This window comes from Diabrotica virgifera, chromosome 7, assembly GCF_917563875.1.
Source record: "Diabrotica virgifera virgifera chromosome 7, PGI_DIABVI_V3a".
NCBI classification, from domain to species: Eukaryota; Metazoa; Arthropoda; class Insecta; order Coleoptera; family Chrysomelidae; genus Diabrotica; species Diabrotica virgifera.
In genome coordinates, this window is record NC_065449.1 from 66320255 (window position 1) to 66333962 (window position 13708).

A 13708-nucleotide genomic window follows, 5' to 3' on the forward strand; every position below is an offset into this window, starting at 1 on the left:
GGTTCTTATGTCGTTCTCGGCTGCGAACGGGCGGCATTTACGCCGTCGAAAAACATTCTCTAAAAACGCACTCCACTTTTGTAATCGTGTAAAAACGTACATATTTTAGGCGGCTGCATGATTTTGTCTCTTCGAGATTTGTTGGTGTAGGTCAGAAAAGAGAAATACTACGGATATAACGTATCGGTATTGATTTTATAGGTTAAATTGTTCTTCTTTTAGTGCCTATTCGTTTCGAATATTGACGATTATTTTATTAACTGATGCTTTAAATAGATTAGTTGTTGTTGTGGAGAACCATTTCGTCAGGTTTTTTAACCATGATATTCTTCTTCTCCCAATTCCTCGCTTTCCGAATACTTTACCTTGAAGGATTACCTTCAGTAATCTGTATTTAGTGCCGTTTCTCATTATGTGTCCGAGATATTCTAACTTTCTCCTTTTAATGGTATACATCACCTCTCTTGCTTTGCCCACTCGTCGTAATACGGTCTCGTTTGGTTATCTTGTCCGTCCATAATATCATTAGGATTCGCCTGTATAGCCACATCTCGAAGGCTTCAAGTTTTTTCTCCATTGCTTCAGTGAGTGTCCAGGATTCAACTCCGTAATACAATATTGAGAAGATATAACATCGTAGGAGCCTTATTTTTATCTCCAGATTAAGGTTGTGGCTTTTAAAGAGTTTGGCCATGTTATTGAATGCACTCCTAGCCTTCTCTTTTCTACATTTTATTTCTTGTGAGTGATCCCATTGTTCGTTTACTATTGTTCCAAGATAGTTATACTGTTTTACTCGGTCTACTGGTGTATTATTGATAAGTAGTTGGGCGTCTCTAATTTTATTTTTGCTGATGATCATAAATTTAGTTTTTGATATATTTATTTGAAGTCCAAATCTTTCATTTACTTCATTTATTTTGTTTATTAGTTGCTGTAAACTGATCAAACTGTCTGCAAAAATAACGGTGTCGTCTGCATAGAATAGAATAGAATAGAAATATGCTTTATTGTCACTGAAAATTTTTACAATTTTATGGACAAAGCTTACATACAGTCAGAAAAATATAATATAAATAACAAATAACAACTACAATTTACTAAAATTAGATAAATCGTCAATAATGTAAGATATAAAAGCCAAGACAAAAACAATTTATTGCAAAATATATATAAATTGCAAATTGAACATACAACAAATAAAATAAAATAGGTACAACATAAGGAACTGACAAGTTTATGCTACTGCGCATGGAACCCAATTTTCTTAGTTATTCATTAAGAAATTCTTCTATTGAATAATATGGTCTTTTGGATAGATAGACTTTTGTCATTTTACGGAACTTAGGGAAAGATGTTGCAGATTTAAGTTGTAAACGGAAGATGATTGTACAGTTTCTTTGCGGAATATAATATAGATTTCTTTACTAACTCAGTGGATGGAATCGGTAAATAAATATCAAAGATTGAATTTCTGGTGGAGTAAAGATGATTGGGCCTTGATGGAAAGACATGAAGGTGTTTACGAATTAAACAAACCGTTTCTAGAATATATAAAGATGGAAGTGTTAAAATTTCGTGATCTCTGAAGTAACTTCTGCAATGTGTAGATCTTCTGAGGCTAAACAAATATCTTATTGCTCTTTTTTGCAATCTAAAAATGACATCAAATTGAGCAGCTGTACTAGAACCCCAAAAAGGAAGACCATATCGAAGATGAGACTCGAACAACGAAAAATATGTTACTTTAGAAGATGCTAAATTGAGTTCCCTTGAGACAGATCGTATTGCATAGCAAGCTGAGGCGAGTTTCTTACTTACCGAATCGATATGAAGGGACCATTTGAGGTTGCTGTCTAAAAAAATACCAAGAAATTTTACAGAATCAACGGTACTGATCTGGCTGTTATGAAGTGGCAAAGGTTGAAGAGCTCCTTTATAGGATAATGCTACTGTTTTATTTACGTTAAAAGAGAGTAAATTAGAGTCAGACCAGGTCTTTATCGTCAGTAGATCCGAAGTTATAATTTCATGAAGAGATGCAATAGTTGAGTTGCTCCAAGTGATACTGGTATCATCAGCAAAAAGAAAAATTTTCCCATTGATTTTTAAATTAGTGATGTCATTTATAAAGATAAGGAACAGTATAGGACCCAATACTGAACCTTGTGGTACTCCACATACGATGTTTTTGAGACTAGAGTCAGTATCATTTGCTCTAACTAGTTGTTTCCGATTATTCAAGTAGGATTGGAACCAATTCAAAGAAATACCTCGAATTCCATAGAAACTTAGTTTTGTAATCAAGATGTCGTGATTTACACAATCAAAAGCTTTGGCATAGTCGCAGAAAACAGTGGCAGTATAAAGATTATTGTTTAGTGCTTGGTAAACCTCATGTAGTACAGAAAACATGGCATCAGTGGTACATTTATTTGTTAAAAAGCCGAACTGATTTTGTGATAAAATGTTGTTATCAACGATAAAGGACATAAGTCGAGTTTTAATGAGTCTCTCAATAATTTTGGAGAGTACCGGTAGTAAGGCAATAGGTCTATAGTTGCAGGCATCAGATTTTTCGCCACCCTTATGAAGGGGAATAATAATGGCTGTCTTTAGGCACTCTGGAAATTTACCTTTTTCGAAGGAATCATTAATTAGTGAGAGGAGGATTTCCAACACATTTTCTGTGAGATTAGAGAAAATTTTTATAGATAGTCCATCAGTACTACAGGATGATTTGCTTTTGATACTATAGAGTTATCGACTGGTCGTAAAAAGAATGAATTCGAGACCTCTCTTGAATTAGGAAGATAGGAAATGGGATCTTGTTGCGGCAAAATTGTTGATGTTATATTTTTACTCACATTAACGAAGTAGTCGTTTAGACTTTCAGGATTTGGAAGGGAAAATGATTGAGCTGTGTGAGTTTTATTTCGAAGATCGTTTATTATAGACCAAGTTTCTTTTGCAACACTTTTAGAGCTTCCCAGACGATTTTGATAATAGGCTTTTTTAGCTAACCTGACAGTTTTAGATATGTTGTCCTGTACTTCATGATATATTCAGTGACGGCAACATTGGTAGTAAATTTCTTGATGTATAGTAGTGAACGCATATTCTTAGCTGATATGCGAACACCTTTCGTAACCCAAGGTTTCCGATGTTTTGGCTTAATAGGAATTAAAGGAAATGCCTCATTGAAGATGTGGAGAAGCTTATCTAGAAAAACACTGAAATTATAGTCCACGTCTATAGAAGGAAATTGCCACTCAGAAGTTAAGCATAAATTTTGGAATTTACGAAAATTCTGGGCGGAAAAAATCCTACCTAAACGTCGGGTTTTTGAGGAGGGTTTGCTGAAGATGTTAAACTTCGTATACACTGCTTCATGATCAGATAGTCCCGCATTAATAACTGTAGAGCAGACATCATGGGGTGAGAAATCTGAGACAATATAATCGATTATGGTATGGTATGGGAATATAGGTTAAATAATATAGGTGAAAGTATACAACCTTGTCTAATGCCTCGTAGAATCTGGATCGCTTCCGTTGGTTCACCTCCAAGATTCGTTCTTATTGTGGCTGATTGGTTCCAGTATAAATTTTGTATTATACGTCGGTCTTTATCGCCCATTTGGGCTTTTGTTGGAACATCCATCATTTTTCGGTGTTGAACTGTATCAAATGCTTTTTGGTAGTCCAAAAAGCAGGTGTAAATATCGCAAGTCATATCTCTGCATCTTTGAAATAAAACCTGTAGACTAAGCAGTGCATCTATTGTACCTACGCCTTTCATGAATCCAAACTGTGTGTCTTGTATTCCCTCTTCGCATAGCTTGTATATATATTGTACGATGTATAATTTTAAGAAAAAGTTTTAATGTATGGCTCATTAGACTTATTAGCCTATACTCTCCGCACTTTTTTGCTCCCTGTTTCTTTGGTAATGTATAGTGTGACCAACTCCAAGTCAGTCCAATTCGGGACAAGGCTGAAAAAAAACCTAAAATCCGGGACTTTTCAATGAAAATCGGGCCATTTTTTTTAAATATAGAACTTTAATATCATTTTATTGATTATCTAACATTTTTATGTTGACAAACATTTTTTTGATGGGATGGGTTGTAATGATAATTACATTTTTGTTAGTTTTTGATGTTTCGACTTCCAATGTGGAAATCGTTCTCAAAAAGGGAAAAATTAGAAAATTTAACTGATGTTGGATTTCCATCTAAATAGAACTTTGAGTTAATATCAAAATATAATTATCATTATTTGATATTTAGTGGAGTCACTGAAGGTGGATATCAGCTATTACCTCCGATTTTGTTGAACCTCCATCGATTTGCATGAAAATTGGTGAGTGGTTAGAGGATATCTCAGGGAACAAAGGTGACATGGTGCCAACTTGCGCTTTTACCCTAGGGGTGGATGCCACCCCTTCTCGGGGGTGAAAACAATTTTATTAAAAATAACCCCATAATTCGAAAACTTTTTGAGTTATTAAAGATCAAAGATTTTAATTTTTCTTGAGAAAAATGCATGTTTTTAACCAATTTTTCATCAATAACTCAAAAAGTGTAAGTTTTTACAAAACAGTTATTATTATCAAAATTGAAGCTAATAAAAAATGAAATAAACCCCTTACTAGAAAAACCTTTTAGTGTTAACTAAAAGTGAGTTATAGGTAAATGAATGTATATTTTTTTCGGCGAGTAAAAAACTCTTAAGTATTCAAGCTGAGATAACGGGAAATTGATGCATTTTATAACATAAACTTACTTAACATTTGCAAAGTACTTAAAAATATCTATTAAATGAGCCCCCCAAATATGTTGATAGCGTTAAAATTTATGCTCCAAAATTTTTTCAAAATTTATCTTTTAAATTTTTTTCCAAAAAATGTTATTGCTTTTTTTTAATAACTCCGTTCGTGTTTATGATATCAGGTTCATCTAAAAACTTTTTGAAAGTTAATTATAAGTGCTATTTAACCACGTTGAATCTAATCTTTTAAACCCCTTACTTTTTTAAAAATAAAAGGTTAAATATCCCCGGTTGCATGGTTCCCACAACAAAATTTAAGATTTAAACGTTTCTATCTCGGGTATTTTTTACCCTATAGAAATAGTAGAACAGGTAAAATATTTAATAGCATAGAAAAAACTAAAATTTGGTTATATACAATTTTTTACGTATATTAAGTATTTTTGGAGTTATTATCAAAGGAATATGAGAATTACAATAATTTTAAAAATTATGATTTTTTTAAATTACATCTTTTTTTCAAAAATATGCACTCTAACCGGTCAAAATTATCGAAACCATTACTTATACTAATATAAAGAAGCTCTTGTAAGGATTACTATAAATTTTAATTTTTGTGGAAATGGCGTATGTTTTATTTTTCACTTTTTCCTAAAAAATTTGAGACGGTTCTTTTATTTTCATTATAACTTGCTTAATTTTGACGCTATTACCTTGTTCTGAAGCTCATTTGATAGGTATTCCGAAGTACTTTGACAAATGTTTAGCAGGAATATTTTATATATTGCATCGTTTTCCCGTTATTTAAGCTTGAATACTTAGATTTGAGTACTCCTCGAAAAATATACACATTCAATTGCCATAACTCACTTTGAACTAACTAAAAGTTTAGTTGTTTATGTAAAGAATGTATTCAGTATTTTATTATCTTCAATTTCAGTAATAATAACTTTTTTGTAAAAGCTTATAGTTTTTGATTTATACGTGAAAAACCGATTTAAAACATGCATTTTTTTTACGAAAAAATAAAATTTTTGGTCTTTAATAACTCAAAAAGTGTTGATTTATTTTAATAACTTTATATAACAAATTTTGCTTATAATTTGTCCCTCTATCGACTTATGGTATTATTTTTAATAAAATAATTTTTACCCCCGAGAAGGGGTGGCATCCACCCCCAGAGTAAAAGCGCAAGTTGGCATCATGTCACCTTTGTTCCTTGAGGTATCCTCTAATTACTCACCAATTTTCATGCAAATCGATGGAGGTTCAACGAAATCGGAGGTGAAAACCTTCAGTGACTGCACTAATTCATGTTTTTGAATCGTCTTTCAGAAGACGATAATTAAAATACAGAATCGGGAAAAAGTCCAGGGTTTGAGTTTTTGTAGAAATATAATACCACGATATAAAATGCAAGCGTTTTGGATGTGATATTAGTATTACACTCTAGAAATCGTCGACTTTTTTCGTCCCACCAATTCAATTTGATGTGAATTCTTAGAAGAATAACGTATTCAAAATTTCACAATAGAATTTTACCAAAACGTTGAAAATTCGTATGGCCCGGAAGCCTTGCCCGGGACGCCGGGACAGAATTGGGCCATGTAATTGGCCAATTGTAATTCGGGCCATGTCCCGGATTTTTCGGGCTAGTTGGTCACACTAGTAATGTTATAAATTCTGAAACTATCCCTTTTGTGATATTGCCTGTGTCATAGATATTATTGAAGATTTTACATAGTATTCGTAAAGATTCATAATCAAGAAGTTTAAGAAATTCAGATAGGTTAAATAAAAAGCATAAATTAATTTAAGGGGATAGCGCAAAATTTCGTCTCCAATGCTATTTAAATACATTCATTTTTTTCGAATCCTGAGAAAACTAATAAGTATTTTTGAAAAATTTAAACGCAGAATGAAAGATTACGTTATTGGCGAGGGCCGAAAGTCCCTGAGAACTTCTATAATGTTTATTGTAATAAGTTGCAGGGGTGAAAACGAAGAGAAAATTTAGTGTGATTTTTAATTTTAAGTATCTCATTCAAAAGAAACTTTCTGCTTATTCTAAGGGACTTTCTACCCTCTGTAATAATGTAGTACCTACTTCATTCTGCATTTAAATTTTTCAAAAATATTTATTATTTTTTTCAGGATTCGAAAAAATGACCATGTCCGTGGTGATATTTTCAAAATTGAACATTCGCTATCTTTGTCATACACACTTAGTCTAGGGTGACCAAACGTCCCGTAAAAACGGTATTGTCCCGTTTTTTAGCGATTTGTCTTAAGTCTCTCGGGACGTATAAATATCCCATATTTGCGTTAGGTTGATTTTATGTATAGTCCGTCCGCTATAACTTTTCCCATGCGGTACGATTCATTTTCAATCAAATTAAGTCAAAACAGAAAGTGAAACGTACGCCCATGTGTGTAGTACATATACATTAAGTAGTATACAGTATACAAAATGTATATACACATCGACGTTCTTTTCAATTTATGTTTTGACTTAATTTGATTGAAAATGAATCGTACCGCATGGGAAAAGTTATAGCGGACGGACTATATATACCTGACTATATTTTCTCCCTTCAATTCTTCTTCAATTTCGAAATTTTATTTTTCATGTCTTTTAGTTTATATTTATTTTTTATGTCTTTTGAACAACATTGTAGAAGTGTCTTAAGAAAATAGTTTTTCATGTTAAAATTTTTTTTATTAACTCCTAGAGAGATCTACAATCTGCCTATTAGGCAATAAGCGTTTTTCTGACAATGAAACTTATGACATGTAGAGTACTTCCTTACCAACATTGTTGGTAAGAATTTACAAACATTTGGCTTAAAAACTAAAGTCTGTGATGCAGATAGGTCGGATGGCAGTAGACGTTTTAGCCTACGGATTTCATTGGCATCGCGCACGTTTAGTTGGGCAGCTAACCGCTTTGGGTGCACTGACACTCTTTCTATAGTTGACACTAAAACGATGTATGGTATCTTTGGTGGATTTTAGAGGGATACCATGCTGAATGATTTCGTTACTGACGTAGTAGGGAGCATCAACCATAGTTCGCAGTAGGTACCTACTTTATTTTGGAACCTCTGCAAGATGGATATGTTGGAGTTGCTAGCAGTTCCCGACAGCTGGATACCGTAGGTGCACACAGGTTTTAAGACTGTTTTGTATAATAATATTTTATTTTTTATTGGTAGTTTGGATCTGCGACAGATGATCCAATACATGTTTCTTAATTTGAAGTTGCTTGCGCTTAGTGAATATGTGTTTTGTCAAAGTCAGTCGTCGATCCAGGTGCATGCCGAGGTATTTGGCGCTATCAGATTGTGGAAGTTGACAATTAATAAATTGAACAGTTGCGCACCTTTTCTCTGCGGAGGGAAAACATCACGTGTGTTGATTTCAATCCATTTGCGTTAACACGCCATCTTTTTAGCCAGTTTTGGACCTTGTTTAGACTAGTTTGCAGGTTCCTAGAGGCCGATGTTGGATTAGTGTGGGACGCCAAAATGGCTGTATCATCAGTTAATGTCGCAACAGTGGTAAGTCGTTTTGATGGCACGTCTGCAGTATATAATAGGTACAGGATCGATCCAAGTACGCTACCTTGTGGAATTCCTGAATTTATTGGATGCAACTCTGTGTATTCACTTCCATGTTTTATTATTTGTTTGACTTTTCTAATACTGAACTTGTTATGAGGCAGATCCATTTAAAAGGGTACATTCAGATAATCGGTAATGTCGTGTTCTTCTGATTATCATTTCTGATTGGTGGATTAGGCAAGTAAGACCTTTTTAATTTTTCCGTTGCTTTTCACAGCGAATAATCTGTGGCCTCTGTAGGTATAAGGCTTTCCAGGAAACATTGGATTCTCTAACCCTGTATATTGAAATTTTCAAAATCCGTTTGCACATTTAAAAAGAGCACAAAGAACTAAGTTTAATGGTTCGCTTCAATTTTTAGCGCAGACAATTTAATGACATTAATGTTGAAATTATATCGAAATTTTTGTTAGAGTGCTCAGAGTCCTTAAAAATTTCGACACAGTTTCAAAATAAAGTAATTAAATTGTCTGAGCAAAAAAGGGAAGCGAACCATTAAACTTAGTTTTTTGTGCACTTTTCAAATGTGCAAACGGATATTGAAAATTTTAATATAGGTACAGGATATTGTGTAAAGGTCACAATTAGTTTATATTTTTTTTGTCACTCCAGATCTGGATTTTACTTATGATTAGTAAGTGAGTCGTTCCAATGTAGTAAATAAGTACTGATTCACTGGTAAACACACAGTTTGCTGTCGGAAATTTTTTTACTGTTTCTAGCTAATTTGGGTCTGCTGAATCCAAAAATGTCACCAGATTTGTTCCATCAGATCGTTTTCAGAAAATACGACAACAGATCACATTTATAACATATAGGGTAATTTAACGCAGCACCACCTACATATGTAGTGCTTCTACCCATGAAATAAACCAAATACGAATAAAAAGTAAGATATTTGTTGTACAATAATGTACTTACAAAAATCATCACACATATCTGCCAAAAAAACTTAACTTTTCATCTAACCTAACCGGCAGCGTCGCAACAAAAATGTGTTATTCGGCGTCACCTAAAAACTTCCTTTTATATGATTTTCTTGCAAATGCTTTAAAAGGACGGTCCCTTTGAAGACTCTAGCAGTAATCAGCCATCATGTGATAGCCCCATCTTCCTGATACCCCTCTTCCATCGTTTTGATATCTTGGTGAAGATTTTCTGGGAAACGGTGTAAGTGGCTGTGGAGGTAATGAACTTTAATACTCATATGACAACCGTGTTTGTTAAAATTGTTGAGCATTCATTCCACTCTAATGCCCAATTGGTATACTTCCATATTTGTTGCCATTATGTAGAAGGACACACTTTAAACTTCGTTTAGAACTGTCGATAAAAAGACGCCAGTGATCTGGTGTATACTCCGATACACCCATTTTTTCTAACAGTCCTTTAAAGAACCATATCATCTTGCTGAGAAAAAAAGGCAAAAGATCTTTTATATCTATTACGGTAGTATGTAATTTTGGTGTCTGGGTGAAGAACATTCATTTCTTTTAGTCTGGAGGTAGGCAACTCGGAAAAATCCTTTGGAAGGTTCAAATTTCTGATAAGATCGCTCAGCTCTTCCTGATTAAAGCGCTCAGGACGTATTGAATCCCCTTTAAAATCACTGTCGTCTACCTCAAATCTATTAGTCTGCAGTTCGTCAAATAACGTTTCGGCATTATCCTCTGGTAACATAGGTAGACTGCTAAATATTGGAATGGGTATCTGCTCAAGCTGATGTGGAATTGGTCTTATTGCTGAATCCAGGTTAGGATATATTCACGTATGTCGATTGTTACGATTAATGCCCTTTATATTCACAAGACAGAAATAGCAATCGTCAAAATGATTTTTTGGTTCCCTCCATACCATTGGAAAACCAAATTTAAACATTTTCGTTGTCCTTTCGTCCACTGTCGCAGGTTTTCAATACAAGTTTTGCACACTACATCTGGAGCCCAGGATTTATCTTGATCTCCTAAATGAACACCAAAATAGGCTCTTTTGTCCATTTGCCCATTTGTCTTACAATTTGTTAAGTTTGTTTATAAACATATTGCAATTATAGTGGTGGAATATACAGAAATATTTAAGAATATTTAAGTATTTGATAAGTATGTTATATCTCGAAAACTAGAGCTGATACAAAGAAAAGGTTTGTATTTTTGGAATCAGCACAGATGAATTAAGTAAAATCAGTTCATTTTTTTCGGCAGCAAGACAAAATTTTTTTGGGCTGTGTTATTTTTAAAATAAGTGTTTATTCATTAACTTTATTAATTTATTATTAAAAGTTAACAATACCTGCTTTTTAATCAGAGTTAATAAAAATATTATCTAATATAATTCATTTCAAAATTAAAGTCATTAAATTTTCTGCTCAACAAATTTAAACTAACCTATAAAGTCAGTTTTTGTGCTCTTTTCAAATGTGCAAACCGATTTTGAAAATGTTGATATACAGAATGTTGTTTCACAATTCCATTATATTTTTTTGTTAATCCAGACCTGGATTTTCTTGTGATTAGTAAGTGGGTTGTTTCAATGTATTAAATAAGTATTGATTATTTTTAAAATGAGTATTTATTCATTAACTTTAATAATTTACTATTAAAAGTTAATAATACCTGCTTTTTAATCTCTGTATGCTTTTGTAATGTATACTTTTTGTTAATCCAGACCTGGATTTTTCTTGTAATTTGTAGTTGGGTGGTTTGGGTTTCTAAATGAGACTATGTGTACCAAATATAAAAAAATATACAATGTGGTTCTAAAGTTGTGGCTCATGAAATAAATGGTCAAAATCGATAAAACACCCCGTAACTCGGTCATAAAAATCGGTGGGGCTATAAATGTAGTATATCCGGAACCACCTCAGTGAGCTCTATTCACCATTCAAGTATTTCAGTTTCCCAATGAAAAACCCTGTACATTGTTTTCAATACTTTTATAGTAGCTATTGTGTTCGGCAAATATATATGTCCCTATTCCTAAAGATTTGTTGAAAAAAGTTTGCAGTTTTTAGTTGTAGTTTCATGCTGTTTCCATGCATGTTTCAGCTCCGTAAACAGATACAGTTTTGATGCTAAGTACTAATAAAGATTTTAATTTTTGTTGTTTCCGATGTTTGATTGTTTGCCAAAATTTATTTAAAACGTTGAATGTTTGTTGTATGTTGAGTTTTTATTATTCTCGTCTGTATATCCTTTAGCCTCCCGTTCCTTTCCATGATTGATCTCAAATATGTGAACTTGTCTACCTCTTCTACTTACTTACTGTTTATTATTACCTATTTTATTATTTGGGAGGTTATTATTTTTTAAGTGTTGTGTTTATTCTATGTTTATTCGAAGTCCAATCGTGTCAGAGTACTGTGCCAACTTAACAAATTTTGCTTGCTATCAAATATGATTTGGTGTTTAGTTAGTAGGCAGATGTCATCAGCAAATTAAAGATCTTCTAACTGTTTGAATCTGATGACTGTTCGATCATTAGTTACTTTTCTCATTATCCAATCTATCATAATAAGGAATAGGGTAGAGGCAGTACACAACACACAACCCTGTTTGACTCCACTTTCTACGGCAATTTTTTCTGTTACTTCGCGTAATATTCTAGTTGGATTTGTATTATTCGTGGAAGAGTTTAACAAAGTTCACGATTTTTAAATAGTTAATCATAAAAATGCCACAAGGAAATAGCAACAACATGATTTTTAGTGGTATCCCATAAAATCTTAGGATTTTTCACATCCTTACCCTGTTTAAAATATAAATCAAGTAGGTATGAATTATTCATCTTTTTTCAAAAAATTATTTAAAAAACGAAAACATTTTCGATATCAGCATTAATACTAATGTATTTTAGCTTTTCAAATAATTTACAAATTACCAGGATTAATTAACTTTATCATTTAAGGTACTTTAAATTAATTGCCTCTATAAATGTATTGGCAGGTGCTAAATTATCATCTGGAAAAGGAAATGTGGTTTTAAGAACAACTTCGTTTAACACACACATATTATACAGGGTGTAGTAAAAAGATAGGTCATAAATTAAATTACATATTCTGGGACCAAAAATAGTCCGATTCAACCTAAATTACCTTAGTACAAAAATGTACACAAAAAAAAATTACAGCGCTTTAAAGTTACAAAATGAAAATCGATTTTTTCCAACATATCGAAAACTATTGAACTACATAAAACCAAATTCATGGTGATCTTAAAAAACCCTGTTGACAACATACATCTGACATTGGAGGGTAAACCTATAGATAGGGTCGAGAAGTATAAATACCTCGGAGCAATTATAAACTCACAATTAGATCAAGATGAGGAGATAAAGGTCAGAATAGAAATGGCTCGAAAAGGATTTATAAAATACAAGTCAATGTTTACAAATAAAAAATTGAGTATGGACATTAGATTGAAGTTCACTCAACGAAAAAGGTACGTAATGTTAATAAAAATGGTAATTCAGACAACAAAAGCAATACTTACAATTTGTCCAATTCTTGGTTTTATTGGAACAACAAAGCGATGTTCATCAATTCATTATGTTTGTTAGTTAATCCAATGTATTACGTTTATTAAATTGATGGACATCCATTTATTAATTTTACGAACACTGTTCACTGAGCCAACGAACACTATTCATTGAAACAACAACGTCGTTAATTGACCGACGAAGACTATTCGTTGTGTCAATAACAGTGTTATTTCTCCTAACGTATTTCGTTTATTTCTACAATTATTTCCGTTTATTCTTACAATTAATTCCGTTCATTCCCACAACAAATACGGTTATTTTTACAAGCAATTCTATTAGTCGAGGAAATGAAGCTGAAAAATGGCAAAACCTCGCAATTTTTTCGTCCAGCATCGATTTGTACAAAAATTTGGGATTAGGCTCATTACACCCTCAAGTTCATTTTCTATATTGAGCCGTTGTACGCTTTTGGTTTTGTAAGGGTGTAAACTACCCCTAGTTGAAAAAAATTATAAAATAACATTTTAAACTTTAATATTGTCAACATTTGGTTCTTATTAGTTACATAATGAATATGTTATGCTTTAAGATATACTATCATGATATTTCAACCTTTAAAACCACCCTTGTTGGAGCTATATATAAAAAATTTACTTATCCTAAAGGAATAATTTCGGCTTGCATCGATTTATATTAAAATTTGGGATTAGGATCATCTCACCCTGTACTTTCTATTCTACATCATGCTTAAGGGCGTTGATTAATTTTAGGGGTGTAAACAACCCCTTATTGTCAAAAATTATATAAAAACATTTTATACATTAATATGGGTAAAAT